The 15,346-nt window shown below is 39.7% G+C and overlaps 1 long non-coding RNA gene across 1 annotated transcript in view; it reads right to left on the bottom strand.

The window, feature by feature from the left end:
• Positions 1-3,700: 3,700 nt before the first annotated feature.
• The window catches only part of LOC310880182, a 125,672-nt gene continuing 114,026 nt past the window's right edge, over positions 3,701-15,346 (bottom strand). The window contains exon 4 of the long non-coding RNA XR_014571517.1: positions 3,701-4,116. This is a non-coding gene — a long non-coding RNA (uncharacterized lncRNA). The remainder of the gene's footprint in view (positions 4,117-15,346) is intronic.

Below are 15,346 nucleotides of genomic sequence, written 5' to 3'. Positions count from 1 at the left end.
GCAAGCATCTGCACAGCCAATAAACTTCTTTAAATAGATGTTTCTAAAGTAGTGGTATTAATAAATAAATAAATGAATGAATAAATGAAAGTCCTGGTAATTGTTTTCTTATGGCATGAAAACTTTCCAAATTCCCCATCAATGCCTGTCTACTTGACTTACTAGAACTTTCTCATGAAGACCGTAGGCCTTCCCTAAACAAACTGATGCCAGTACACAGTTTCTACAGACTGGAAAATCAGAGCATCAATTTTCCAAAGCCAAAAGCAATCATCACAGCTGTCCAAGACTGATCAGAAAACTCTCTCCTCAAAGCTAGAGCAAAAAATATTTAAAGAACATATATATATATATAACGTTGTTTGTAAGGCTCCAGGTTAACGTTCACACAGTTCTTGCAGAACAGGAGGACAGCGGCATACACGCAGTATCCCAATCCATCACAAAAACAGGCTCCATATATTAAAAAATCAACATTTACCATGCTTTCTTTAAACGTTAACTTGGTTTTACTACCATATTATTCTAAAATACTTTTAATTACTTAGTGTTGGACTATTTTTATGGCTCTGATCTGAGAAAAACTGCTAAATAACACGTGGCAAATGTAAAATCAGAGACATGCCAGGGTGACATGAATATGACAGGACCACAGTACAGTGGTAGAAGACACGATACACACACACCAACGCATCCCCAAGAATCCACATCCTTGTGGATTTCCATGCTGGCGTATTTCAGAAAGTCTGCTCAGTCCATTTTCTGCTCTGACCCCCAAACGATACACACAGCTTGCATCTGAAACCCGAGTCTCCTAAGACAATGGCGTCAATGCTTAACCCAAGCGAATGAAGAAACAGAAGATTTAGTAGGTCACATAAATACTTCAGAGGTGGGTGGGTGAGAATGTGTAAGCCATAGTGAGCACTTCAGATGAGTTCCCTACTGCCCTGCCTAATTTAGCAGCGTGCAGACTCGCATATACCAAAAATGCGACCTCTTAATTTAGATCACAAAGCTCTCAAGTACTACTCATGGCAAGCCAGAAATAGCCTTCACGCTACTGATCAAACCTGCTTCCGTGAAGGGATCTCTAAAGTGATAATTGCCCACGGATATAGCAAAAAGCATATTCTACTAATTAATAGCTTGTTACAGCAATACAACTTTGGAAATCCTACCAAATAAGTAACTCAGTTATGGCAGAAATCTTTCAGAAAAGCCACACCAGCACAAACATCTCAGCAGCTACTCAAGCTTACATCTCATTAAAAAGGCAGAGAGTCTGATTACTACTTTAGAAATAAAGAAAACTGGAGTTACACGCCAAGGAAATCAGCAAAAATCTGGACTAGCACAGGAGTGAGTTATTCGGAGATATACAGGCTTACGTGGCACAGGGTCATGTGGCACTGTGTCATGTGGCCCCAGCTCAAGTGAACTTCTAGGGACCAGAGGGGTAATAATATGGACCGATACGGTTTGATTGGGCTGTAGAGAATCAGTTTAATTACATTTCACGTATAAAACCTAAATCTGCAAAATGCATATAAGAAAAGATAGTGTTTTAGTGTGCCTCCCCACCCCACACATTATGTCTCCATACCTACATAACCATATTTCTGAATTTCCTTGAGATTAATGACCAAGTCTGCAAGTGGCCACTGCACACTCCTCGCCTTGCAATTTCTGGGGAATTCCCTGTCTCGGTTGCTTTTGTTTAATTGCAGTCTAATAAAAAATAATTCCAAAACTCTCTGAGAGAGAGGCCAATAGATATATGGAAAACACATGAATATGTAATTTTAACAGCTGAAACTATATATATCTGGCAGGCCTTACCTAATGGTTGCACCGAATCCCCTTGGCAAGCTTATACTAATGTTATTTTTACTGTTCCACTGGTTTGCTATATATGTAGAAAGCACAATATTTTATCCAAGTTGCAAGAAAGCCAGTCCATTCATGACAGGCCCAAAAGAGATCTTTTGAAATGGAAAAGGACAAATATAAATTGTTTTCTACAGATTAGCCAAGTGTCCACTCGGATTCACTGCTTGAATATGTAGCCTTGAAAAATCAAACAAATTTCCAATCAAGAAGTTACCTACGTCTGGAATTTGAAACGGTAAATTATATTTCTCTAACAGACACACTGGATTTCACAGTAATATGTTTTTTTTTAGTTTTTTAATTTTTTTTTCATAGAGACCAATCCAAAACACATAATGTCAGGGAAAATATATAGCTATACTTTGAAAGATTTGGAAAAGACGCTTTAGCAATCAGCGGCACTTTGGCACTCGCGTGAGTGCATGTGCACGCTTGTGCGAGCACAACCTCGTGTCTCTTCCGTTGGACTTGACTTCGTCTGTATTTGCATCCAGCTGTCTTCCTGCACGATAACCAGAACACCGGAAATTGGATGACACACACAATCAACGAGGAGATTTTAGTCATTGCATCAAATTAGAAAATTCTTAATCCTGACTAAGATGCAGCTAGGAAACAAGCTGCCAGCAACACCCTCTGAAGCAGATGGTTCCCACCACTTGGAATGCTCCTTTCCGTGCACTTCAGCGGCTTCTGAAATAACAGAGTGCTGCAGAATGGGGAGGGAAGACGAGTGGAAAGCCAGACATGATGCTGAGCTCCACTTAGCAGCCTCTTACTGGTGGTTTGGTCAATGCTCCTCTGCCCACTTGAGAAAATTCACTGGCAGGTCATCACTAATGACACATCTTTATCCTGCCTGGTGCTGCTTTGCAAGCATCTATTGGGCATCTTTCAGCCTGTATGACTCAAAGTTGAAAAGAAAAAAAAAAGAGGATATTGGAGAAAGATATCATAAAGCATGGGCTACCTGCAGATCTTGGAATAATTGGAGTGCTAGATGGAAAAGAATATATTGTACAAATTGTCCAATAAAATAAATTACTTTTAAGGCATCTCAAAACATGTTAGAAAGTTAGGAATTATGATCCATACCACACTGTGAATAAGGTGTATATTTTTAATAGTTCAGATAATTAATGAAGGGCACAATTTGCCAAGAGTTGTGGAAGGTTATCAGTCACATGACATTTTAAAAATTAAGAACTCGTGTCTTTCTAAAAGCATGCTTTCTGTAGGCCATGAGCTATTGAGATCAGTGCAGGAATAGCTAAATGAAATGCTAGGGATTTTGCTCTGCAGGATGTCAAATTAGATTATCCATCCTTTAAAGCTATAAATACATGAATTATTACACTTGTTTTACAAATGAGAAAACTGAGGCATAGACAATATCAAAGGGCTTTATAAATGTGAATGACTCAATAACATTCTGCTATTGTTTATTATCCATATTCCTGTTTTTAAATGACAGAACCGAGGCACATAGAAATGAAATGACTATCTAAAGTCACACCAGTCTCCTTCTTTAACCTGGTAAATGGGTAAGTAAGCATGCCATTTTGACATACTAATGTATGTGTTAAGGTATTAATTTCCCATACATCTTGAATATATGGATCATTGGGGAGCAGTTTCTGTTGAAAACAGCAAGTCATATTTTTCTCACTTCAAACTTTTTTCTTATTGTGAGACTTCTATTTAACTGGAAAAAGTTCTTGGTTTGTCTAAGCTTGGCAAGAACAAAGAACAAGAACCAGAGTGGTTTGGGTGACAGAAAACAGGAATTTGGGACTTCAATACACAGCAGACAGAGCTCAGGGAGTGAGATGCCATTCACACACGCTGGACTACAGAACATCAGTGGTAAATTCCTCTCGATCCATTCAGGGTGGACTATTTCAGGTGAAAAATTAATCAATAGTGTTTCAAGGTATTTAGGAGGGCAAAGAAGCAATGTCTTTCCTTTATGGCTACACTGCAGTGATCAGTGCCTCTGCAGGTGTGTAATTTAAAGAGGTGCTAGGAAAAAGATGAACATAAACAGAAAGGATACAGGGTGTACACGAAGGTTACTGTAGAGGTTGCAGCTGAATGGCTGCAGGGCTACATAATCCAGCATCAGATAATGTTCAAGTTTATTTGCCTTGATCTGAACTCTGCTTAGAGCCAGGACACAATGATCAGAGGTTAGCAGGGCAATGCCACACAGAACAAAATAACCTGCACAGAGAAGTTTTGTACAGAATCAGACATGACAGTCCAGGTCCTGTCTGCTGTAGATCACTGCAACAGCACATATATTCATCAAAACTCCATGTATTTCAGCCATGCAGTGCAGGGCTGCAATATGGCTAAACACTGCATCTCTTAGATCAGTCCCGGCAGCACCAAACTCTCCTCCCATAACCCAGTAACCACCTAGCCACTTGGTCAGTCTGGCCCAGAAATAACTAAAAAAGAAAGCTTTCTTAATGCCACTGACCCCTGCCAGAAAGCGAAGTCTTCATTCATCTGTTTTTGCCTATCTACTAATACTAATAGTCAGGGATATACCAAAAAAGAAAAGTGACTGACTTACCAACATTATTTTCCTTGTTCTTGATCTAGGTCATCAAGTAGATTAATATGTAGTTGCAAGCTGTTCATTCATTGTAGAGAAGCAAGTACATAGCAGGAAATATCTCCCATGGCACTGATAAACTCTCAGAGGCTATAGGCCAAGGTGTTTATGCTCCAATGGAGACATTTGTGCCAAGTACCTGCTCCCAGTGATATAGTTATAAGCATTAAACTCGAAATGTAACTTTAAAAATCTATTACGGTCTATGGCTTTTATTATTTCCAAGACGGACAACTGTGTTGGTTATTATCAATATGTTGTGAAAAGAGCTTTGACACCTGGGATTTGAGGCAGGGGGATGGGGAAGAGACATGCAGGAACATTTAGGCCAAATGTTAACAAACTGATAAAGCATTACAAAAATGTTTTAGAGAAATGTTTCCCTTTTCCAGCCCCAGCTTTCAGAATGCACCCAGCAAGAAGAGCACAGGATAACCTTTAACTGATAACATCGAACCACTTCCTTGCCAGGATCCCTCTTTCTAACTAGGATGGCATCTCCATTTGTAAGATCTTCCTTCAGTATTCCTCTTCTGATTCATTCATCTCTTTTCCATGCGAATCTCCTACAGTCAAAAGGACCTACCAATTTATCCCAACCACCACTATCTGTGAATCAATTCTACCTACTACTGAATTCTGCCTTTCTTCCTCTTCGCTCTGTACTCGTAACTTTGTCATCTCCTTCAGGAACAAACATCTTTCTCACTTCATTAGTGGGTTCTGTCTGAAATGCAAAGCTCTCTCTTGGCTGGTAGGTCCTCCTCTTTGCTGCCAAGCTCAGCTTTCTGCTGGGAGCATCTCTCATTAGCTCAGGCTCCTTCTTTCCTTCCTCCGATTTTCCCTTCTGGCTCCTGACCTCTCACTCAGCTGCAGTGGCTTAACAGCCCTCTCGGTGTGACAGAGGGGCAAGGGCTACTTCTGGCTGGTGGTTCCCTGTCAGGACACTTAATGTCTTCTTCCAGCATAATGACAGGGAGTGGGAAGGAGAGATGGCAAATATGAGGTTACAAAAATTCCCCCAGAGCCTACAAAAACAAAGACATAATGCACAGAAGCAGCACTAAAATGGCTGATTGCAAAGTCAAATCACCTTAACAAAAACATTTCCAACGCATTAAGAAACAGGAAGTTAGAGTACACTTGGAAATCTCTCCAACTAAATTTATGTCTTAACTGCTTTGAAGGGCAAAACCACAAAATACATATTCCAACAAGTACTTTTTTGACGCTATGAAAATGTGGAATTTAAACAGCAGTGGGTGTTTCAGGCTGTTTACCAGTCAAATTGTTATTACACCCATTGTCATGTAGTGTCATACCACTTTAACGTAGTCAGCTCTTTGATGTGAATTCTGGAGAAGTAGTACCCACATGTGGCAACAGAGAACCTGGCCTTCCATATTTTGGAGACATAACACAGAACCAGACCCAAGAAGGTTGTGATCTCTTGTCTTGAATGATTAAAGTTTCACAAGAAAAGCTGTAGCCCACTTTCCCTATGAAAGAAACTGGACAGCTTCAAAGCAACATATTTGGATTAGAAAAACATTTGCACACATTATCCTGTTATTGTCCAATGCTTTTAAGAAAGTAAATCTATGCTGTTAAATCCACTAGCATAACTTCATTTGGAATGATGGCAAAAAACAGATCCAGTCAAGAAAACATTTGGTTTTTATACAGACCCAGTCAAGTGACGTACTTGTGGCCAACAAAATTTTTCATCTATTAGCTGACATCATGAAGTTTTTATAATTTCTTACATTTGAATTCTGCATAATCTTAATCTTTCGATACAATAAGAAAAAAGTAAGCGTTTACATAGGTTCAGAGCAACAAACCAGCCAGAGTTAAACCACCAAGAAAAACTAATCAAGAATAAAACACCAACTGTTAAAAAAAAGATGTCAGCAAAATTATTTTCTTACCTTGTTGTGACATTATATAGAAAACAAAAACGAGAACACAAGTTTTGATTAAAAAATCTGTCAGTCAAAATGTAATTTAATATGAAGTGACATATACTGCTAAAAGGTACATTTTAACATTAAAGACCAAAACTCCAATGATTAATATTATAGTGATGACAGAATGGGAGTGCCTTATTTTAATCCACTGTTTATCTCAGCAGAGTAATTTATAGATCACTCGACATGTTTTAATAGCAGGCATAAAAAGGTACCCTCTCGTATCCACTTGCAAGATCTGACATTTGGAGTTACATGTTCAGAAAATATCAGCAAACTGCATTTGTTGGACATATATACAAATAACTAGTCATCCTACACACAGTTTATAAAAAGTGATCTATTAATAACAAAACAGCTCCAGAGACATATGGTCTCTTAATATTCAGGTGGAATATCAAATGTTTAAGTTAAAATAAGGGCAGGAGCACAAAGAGTGGTCAACGCATTGATTTGGCTGCCAAATATAGTTTTTACCATCATAAATCTCTGGCTGACAACTGCACAAAGGCTGCTTTACCTAAACCCTGCCAAGGAAGGGTGTTTGCTGCCGGATTGCCTGATAGTCACTATGACAACTGATGCCACAATTAGACAAGTACAATCCCACTTTCAAACAGGCACACAAGTCATTAATTCAGCAGGACTTTTGTTGACAATATGTTATGAGGGAAATATTTAATACAATTCCAAGGCTGATATATTCTCCTGTTATCTATAGTAAAATAAATTGCAAGAACTGATGAAAACAACCACTTAATTAGTCTAAAGTGAGCAGGGGAATCTACCCTCTTCATTTTGGTTTAATAAACTCACAGATGCACAAGACTCCTTAGAGTTGGTGTAGACAATTTGAAGAACATTCTAGGAAAGATGTTACATTTGGGGGGATAGCAAAGGAGGAAGAGAAGAAAATCTTCTGAAATGTGAGCAAATACATTTTGTCCCCAAGTCTCTAAGATATCCATGAACATATTTTCCTATGTGGGTGGGAAGATCTCATAAGGACACAGCTAGATGATCTGTAGATGAGTAAGACTTTAAGGTGATTGCCACTACAATTACGTTTTCCCACCCAGAAGTTTTCAAGACTGTTTTCCCACTTGATTGGCTGCTTGAGGCCTCTGGGAATTTCAGGAGAAAAGCAGAATAGTTGTCAAAGAATGAAAATGCAGAAGAGGAGGAGCCCCACACAACTGAGAGTGCTAAACTAAAAGAAAAGCCTTGAAGGAGCCAGGGGACAAAGAGAAAGATCGGTAAAACATCGACCCAAATATTCACAGTAACAACAGAGAGAGCTCTGAGACCCCTTGTGTATAAGCCAGGCATTTCTGTAAAGCAATTGGGCCTGAGCTGACAGAGAAGATTTCAGAGAAATCTTCAGAGAAGATTTCTCACTTTCTAGAGCTGCTGAAGGTCCTGGGTAGTTAGAGTCTAAGCCAAATCCAACCCATTTCTGCCCCACATGAGCCAAATTTGTGAGGCCTGCTCATTCCTCCTTGTCCTGGTCTCAGTACGTTCAAAAGCCATATTCACTGCTGCTGGTGAGACTGGGCCCAGGGACAGACCAAAGCGTGCGAGTGATATTAATTCAGGCTGTGTGGAGCACTACACCTTCTCAGAGCGGATCTGGACAGCTTCCCAGTCGATACATCCTTGCATCTCATTTCAGAGCAAGGAGACAGTGAAAGGCCCGTCTGGTGCGGCGGCTCCTCTCCCCAGCCCCACAGTAAGTGGGCACTTTCCAGCCACTCCTCACCCCAATGGCCCTGCACGGCGCGGCCAAGAGGAGGACAACGAGGCCATTTTGCTCAGGGCATCAATGCCCTTATTCCTGAAGCTGCTAAAATGAAGAAAACAGCTCTACTGCTGTTGGCTTGGGCAAGCTCTTCCGCTGGCTTCTATTAATTATTTCCCCAATAAACTCTGACTGCTGCTTACTGGCTATTGACAGTAGGGTAGGCAAAGGGGAAGAAAGTTGTACAGCTCTCCTTCGTAGCCATTAACAGGCAGATGGGTTCTCAGTACTTTGGTTTCCATAGATCTGAAACCTGAACGCAAGGACATGAATAGTCACCAAAAGATAGGTTACCTGGCTCAAGTCTTGATCTAACCACTCAAGAAAATGGGCTCTGTACAGACGGTGGTTTCCCCTCCATCCAGCCAAAGCTGAGATTACATCTATGTCAGCACTTAGAAAATGCTTAAGACCTTGAATAAATTCCTAGCTGTGCTTCTGCAGAGACTGCGGGTAGGGGAGTTTGTACCGTGGTGTGTGGTGTCTGTGTGTGGGGATACACCTATGCCTTGGCTGCCCCAGTCCTGCTCTGCTCTCTTCTGCATCCCTGTGCAGGAAGCATCGTCCCTCTTTACTTTCAGTTATTAGTTGCCACATAAAGATAGGATATGGAGCTTTTTTCTTACCTTATTAACCTGAAAGCACAGGGCATTCCACCCTAAGAGAGGTAGTATCAAAGCCTATTTGACAGATAAATGCCACCTATGATCCATCTAATAGCCCAGTTTCCAGTCAACAGAGAAATCTCCGTTCACAGACACTATGGGAGATGGTCACAAGAGCCCTGGAAAACACTGTTGTACTGCTTAACCTAAAATTATGAATATTTTTTAAAAAGCAAGAATTACAAAAATAAATCAGTAATATAGCACATGACAAAGTTAAAATATCTTTGGACACTGTTTCTCCTATCCCCAAACAGGATATCTGGATGCTTGGAGCTGCTTCTGCAGTTCACAAGATAGAGCACGATTGCACTGATGTATTTTATACGGAAAATCAGATCAAAACCACACCGATAAATGACATTAGTCACACTACTCTCTTCCCCTCATTCCAGTGCTTTTAAATCCAGGCAAATATATTATCATTTTCATGTAACATGCACACAAACTGGTACACAGAAGTTAAATGCTTTACTTAAGATCAAGATGTAAGTCAGTGTGATTCTCTTACCTATTTTAAACATGTTGCTTCCCAGACCCCACTGCTCACTGACAATGAGTAATATGTCTTCTGTCTAATGAAGTATAGATTAGAGCCAGAATAATTGATTCAGTTCAGTAACAACCACCAGATACGTACAGGTGGTTTAAGAAGGTGATTGACAAGCGTTTCACCAAAAATCCACAGTTGCATGGAAACTTTGACTTTCTTTCCACATAAAACTCCCCACATACCGTTTACCTTCAGGGAAATCTAGTAAGGGCTTAGCCCAACTCCATTACAATTAATAAGGTTTCTGCCTGCTTAGAATCAGCCTGAACCATTTTCTCCCCAGGCCTCCCTTGATTGCCTCATACTGAACAGTACAAATAATTCAACTACTATTGGTAGAGGAAACACAACACTGAAGCTATTGCACTCAAATTCCTGCATTCATATGCCTTGTAGCACAAATGTATACCTGACTGCAGGATTTTATTATTATTATTATTATTTTTTGGCTGTTTTAATTTTAATTAAGAACTAACTCTGTAATATGTCTATTTTCTTCACCCATTTTTCCCCAACTGGATTGCATTCACTTGCAGCAAGCCTCCTTCCTAAGAAGCCTTCTGAAAAGCCTCTGCTCACCAACCCCACTTAACGATGACACCATTTTTTCCATCCTGACTTTCTCATCTTTGATTACCTCATCCTCTTCTAGATAAGTGTGAGTGTTTGTTAACATAATGACATTACCGTCCAATTTTAGCAAAGCAATTAAGGATGTATTTAATTTGAAGAATCTCAGTTGTTTCATTGTCTGCAATTAGGTATATTAAGTTCAGTGGGATTAGTAAATACTAGTAAGCCTTTCAGGAGGATATACAGACAACAGAGCTGCACATTTTTATTTTACAAATTCTGCATGATTTTAATCTATAAAGTTATTGCAGTCACTTCTATAATTATAACATAGAAAGGATCCTACACTATAGTAAAAGACCATGGTTTTGCCCCACACCAGTGGAAGAAAATGCATGCTTAATTCGCCTGAAAACTTCTTGTTTCAGCAAGCAAATATTAAAAAATAAATCTGCTGTGATTGAATCAATAAGGCTGCCTGCCCAATACACTGTTAAGTGGCAATACCCACATTTTCTTTTCTGTGGGAGAAGTTTACTGCTTTTTCAAATGAATGCATTATAGCATTGTTAGTGCCAAGTCCTTATGTAAGAGTTATTAGATATTTAAACAACACTGTTTTTAAGTCAGTTGTACACTTAAAATAGATGGCTGTCAGGTCTTGTATACTCCAAAGCAAATCTGAAACGTTTATCTGATCTGAAAGCCATTTATTGAAACTATAGTTTGTGACTTTCGAATGGTACTGCTCTTATATAAGAGGAAAGCTGAAACTAACACTGCAAAACCTTAATGATCCTCACCTGCCTTGCCAAAGTCCAGTGGACCAGATCCAGAATTCATCAGAAGTGACAAGTGCCTGTCAGTGCCAACGCCCGTGGTCGCTGGGCAGGGAGGAGGGTAAATGACAGTGATAAGGGAATTGCAAACGGATTAGTGGTCCCAGACATGGCTTGACGATGGAAGGAGTGATAGGAGTGACAAGCAGGTCCCCCTCCCTGCTCCCTTGGGTGAGTGCCCCATTACCTGCATTTTAGGGTTGTAATAGTATGAGTTTGCTGGGTAGGAGATTTCTGGGGAATAATAATAATAGTTTTTTCTTGATGCTGGTTGTTCAGTGGCTGTTTGTGCTGTTAAAGACCGGAGAACTGAGCTGTGGCATGATTTCATATAGTCCCATGGTCTCAGGTGACCTATCGGTCAACATCATTGTTTAATGCTGTAAGAACTCTACTTCTAACATTTGGGTACTTGAGACTTCCTCAAGGCACTACAGCACCATAGATTCCAGTATTTACTGAAGGAATACATCAGTGTTTCTGTACAGCCACCCAACAAGCAGAGCTATTAAAAAATAATGTTCATGCTGCTTTTATTTTGGTCTATGAATAAATATACTCTGCAGCTTCTTTCCAAAACAAATGTCTTCTCTTGCAAGGCCTGCCATGTTATGTTGCATCTCTGCACATTAAAAGTTAAAAAATTATTTAGCCTGAATTGTTAAAATTTTCATTAATGGCAATTTATGTCACTCAAAAAAGCCTCCTTGGGAAGAACATGGCATACTTGTACAGACCTATTATGAAAGTTGTCAGAAACATTTGTCCTTATAAAATATAAATAGACAGTATGTTAGATGATTTAGTGAGGGATCTGTTATTTATTTAAAAACAAACATGTTTTTTTCATTTCTCCTTTCAGGAAACCAGGTCATGTAGCTAAGACACGGAGGTTCTCAGGCTAAGGATATCTGTAACTACTGCCTCAATCTGCGGATTCACCCCTCCGAACACCGCGCACCCCTGGGCTGAGCAGGTCGAGCTCCCCGAGCCTGGGGCAGGAGGCAGCCGAGGGCACAGCCTGCGGGCACCCTGCGCGATACCCAGCACTAACATCCCCTTCTCCTTCCTCCCTTCTCCCATGAGGATGCATCAGTGAGTTAGTGGGGACCCCCTACATCCCCTGCTTTTCTCTGGGTGTTTCAGCAGCACCCACTGTGATAGCTTGGGAACACTTTCAGCCAGTGTCCCACTTCCCCAACACACAGCTCTTGCTGCCTCTGAATATCAGGCGAATTTACATCTGCAAAAAAAGAAGGGTCTGGTAGTCTTTAAATTAGACCTGGATGCATAAACAAAGGTAATCTCTTTGTTCCTACTGATAGCAGCTGAACAAATCTTTGTGCAGAGCTCTGCGGTGATACAAAACTTATTTTCTACAGCTGCTGAGGTTTAGAACCAGAATCCATTTCAGGTGGACATAAAAATCCAGCCCAATATTTACTTGCCACTGGATACAAATGTTACCTAGTGAAGTCTGCACTAGTGTCAGAGAGGTGGATAAATCCTTCAACTTTGTTAAACGTGGAATAAAGGAGAGAATAACTTGAATTAAATTCCTGTGCCCACTTGAAATGATGTCTGGCTGTGCCTCTGTACCTGTGCCTGATTTTTGCATGAAAATATTCTCTTTGTCCCTATCTGGTGTTCTCCTTCAAAAAGGAATTGAGTTAAAAAAGAAGGCAATAATGTAAGATTTTTAAGCAAACAGTTCAATATTTCCTTTAAAATGTTCTCTGTATTCAAGAGCACTTTGATTTCTATCTTTTTTTTTCCTCCAGGCTTTGAAACTGTACCTCTTTTAAAAAAAGACCATCCCTGATTTTAGTCTTTTGTTCCTTTATGAGCTTTGTCCCCGACTTTTAAATGTGGAGAGAGTTGAGAGGCATGTTGTGAGAGGAGAGAAAATAATAAAAAAAAAAAAAGTAAAAAAAAAAAAAAAAAGAAAAAACTTGCAAACTGTGTTAAATACACCTTTTGTTCATTAGGTTTAATATAACATTCACTATGAGGATTGATATTGAATTATACATTAATTTCAATGCTAAATAACTTTTCTATTTAAAAAAACCTTTAGTTTTCTTATAATGTACAGTAATTAAAAAGTGAACCGAAAGAGGCAGCAATAAATCAGGGTGCACAATGCAGTAAAAATATTATAATTAATATTTAACATACGTTTTGATTACTTTTAGAATAAGTACAAGAAATATCAATTAGAATATATATTCAAACTTTGCTGCCTTTTCCCTATTATGCTCTGGAAAGGGGCTATTTTTAATTCTGGATATTGCATACAAAATAATACATAGTCTCTAATTAAATATAAGGCTGCAATTCAATCGAGAGTTTCTGCTGATGTCATAAATAATAAGAGCACAGCTCGAGGTATCAATGAATGGCAGCCAAAGCCTGAGATTGAATTACAACTTCAGCATTCAGTCTGTGGATCTGTATTGTTATTTGTAATAGATGGAAAATGATTATTATTATTTTTTAAATACAGACAAAAAGAAGGAAATTTGAATTCAAAATCTGTGACGAGGTGGTAGAAGATTAGAAGTCTTGTGATTAGAGACCGCAGCTTATTGGAAATTGAAATGTACAAACGTGCCAGGCTGCGATTCCGCAGCCGAGGCTATATTCTGTCCTTTTTTTGTTGTTTTACGAAGCCTGTGGGCAAGATTTTTTTCACGGGCGTAGTTCATATTTACAAAACCAACTGCAGCTGCTGGTCTCAGAGCTTTGCCACCACCTGCCCAGTTGGTGCCCAAAGCCCCTGTTGCTCTAATCCTGGCCAGAGGTCCCCACCAGGAGCCAAAATCCTGGGGCAGAGCTTGCTGCCAGGGAGAATATTAGGGACACTGAGCCCGGCACCCTGACCCCATGTGTGGATGAAGACTTCCTCCCCTGCAGTCTCTTACCCCCTGTGGGTTTTCCACATAAAACCCAATTATTTATCATTTCCATTCAGGATGAATAAGGACTATACACTCATGTGGACGTTCTCCCCAAATAAATGACCCCTTAATAACCAGAAAGATTTTTATTTATGTAACATATTGGATTTCAGTTATGTTATGGCAGCAGAAAGAAGGTAGTTAATCAATATGAAGGCTTACTTTCAACAGATTGCACAGCACTCAGCATGACAAGATCCCCTTCTGCTACTCTATGGGTCACTCATTTGTATTTTAGGGCCATTTTTTCATGCTGACCACATCCATCTTGCCATGGAGACATACACTTCTCCATCTGACTTTGGTATGCAAAAAGTAAACGCTTTAAAGTGCTAAATTGCTGTGAGTCCTAAGCAAGCAGTGATACACACCTGCAATGCCATAAGCCAAAGCTAATTTTTTACATGCTTTGAACAAGTTTGTTGCTCAGCTTCTCCCCAAAGCCAGAGCATCTGAAGTCCCCCCTCCCTGTCCTGTCAGTTTGTGCAGATACCTGGGGACAAGATGTCCCCCGGCTTGGGAAAAAACAACAGCAATTCTGGCGTGGAGCCTGTTCTCTTGGCCCTATGCTAATCCCCACGTGGAGGTGATGCTCTTCCTATCTACAGGGAAGAAAAGGAGTTGGTGGTTTACCACCTGTAAGCCTGTGGCTCCCTATGCCTGACCAAGTACGTTGCTTGCTACAGCACTCACACTGACTCCAACACAGGCTGCCTAAGCCAAAAGCCAGCAGGAATTTTATTAGGAAGCAAGTATACTGCTGTTTAGGACCAAATACTTTGTCTTATTTACACTAACAAGAACAAAGAGCCTAACAACCCCAACCATGTACACTATAGCTTCTTGAAACATAGTGATTTCTCATCATATGGTAGTTTGTTGTTTTTTCAGTAGTTTAAGAAATATCCTGTTGTTCTTAAGCACATCAATTTTATTATCTTTTCCCTAAAAAGAACTATTTTATCTTACACCACACGATAATAAGTGTCCTGATACTCTGTTTATGCATTTCATGTGATTTTTGATGGGCAGAATGCACTTGTTTCTTCCAGACATTTGCAGAGATTTTCCATAGAAATGTTGATGGATCACCATCGCACCACCTGAATAAGCATTTGGGTTTAATAGTGCCTGGAACTGACCACTGAGACTTGGGCCACGCATTTTCCAAAGAGTTTTCTACATGGTAAGAAAAAGCCTTGAGAGATTTTGTGAAAGTAGTTATGGGAGCAGGACACAGAAAGTGCAAGATACTGAGATGACCTTTCCTAACACAGAATACATCTCAATCCTTTTCATCAACACCAACACACGCAACATAATTTACTACTGAAATAAGCCTGACAAACACAGATACTTTAATACTGCTGAAAATGGGTATTTCAATTTGTAAAATATATACTTACATTGGTAAGGGAAGATGTTATTCCCAGGGTGATATTTAGAAAATGCAAACAGCTGTCTCTGTCCCT

The sequence above is a fragment of the Anser anser genome, assembly GCF_964211835.1.
Source record: "Anser anser genome assembly, chromosome: 12".
Taxonomy (NCBI): Eukaryota; Metazoa; Chordata; class Aves; order Anseriformes; family Anatidae; genus Anser; species Anser anser.
The sequence above is the reverse complement of the archived record's forward strand: the minus strand, read 5'-3'. Positions and strand labels throughout refer to the sequence as shown.